The following is a 508-nucleotide window of genomic DNA, read 5'->3' as shown; positions in this document are numbered from 1 at the left end:
ACCAGGTGGGGGAAGTTTTCTGTCATTATTTCTTCAAATAGGTTTTCAATATCTTTCTCTCTCTGTTCTTCTGGCACCCCTATAATTAGAATGTTGGTGTGCTTGAAGCTGTCCCAGAGACTCCTTACACTATCTTCGTATTTTTGGATTCTTTTTTCATTTTGCTTTTCCAGTTGGGTATTTTTTGCTTCTTCCCATTCCAAATCTTTGACTTGATTCTTAAGATCCTCTACTCTGCTGTTGGAATTCTGCATAATATCCTTTATTTCAGTCAGTGTATGCTTAATTTCTAGCTGGTCCTTTATCATAACCGCGAGGGTCTCACTAGATTTCTTGAGGGTCTCACTACATTTATCAGCGGTTTCTAGAAAGTTCTTGAAAAAACTTATAACCATGGTCTTGAACTCTATATCCAGTCATTTGCTTTCCTACATTTCTGTCATTTGTGACCTGTTTCTTTGTCTCCGCATTTTTTATGCTTCCCTGTGTTGGTAGAGTGGCTTTGTGG

This window comes from Myotis davidii, unplaced genomic scaffold (genome assembly GCF_000327345.1).
Source record: "Myotis davidii unplaced genomic scaffold, ASM32734v1 scaffold161, whole genome shotgun sequence".
In the NCBI taxonomy this organism is placed as follows: domain Eukaryota; kingdom Metazoa; phylum Chordata; class Mammalia; order Chiroptera; family Vespertilionidae; genus Myotis; species Myotis davidii.
Note: the sequence above shows the minus strand (reverse complement) of the source record.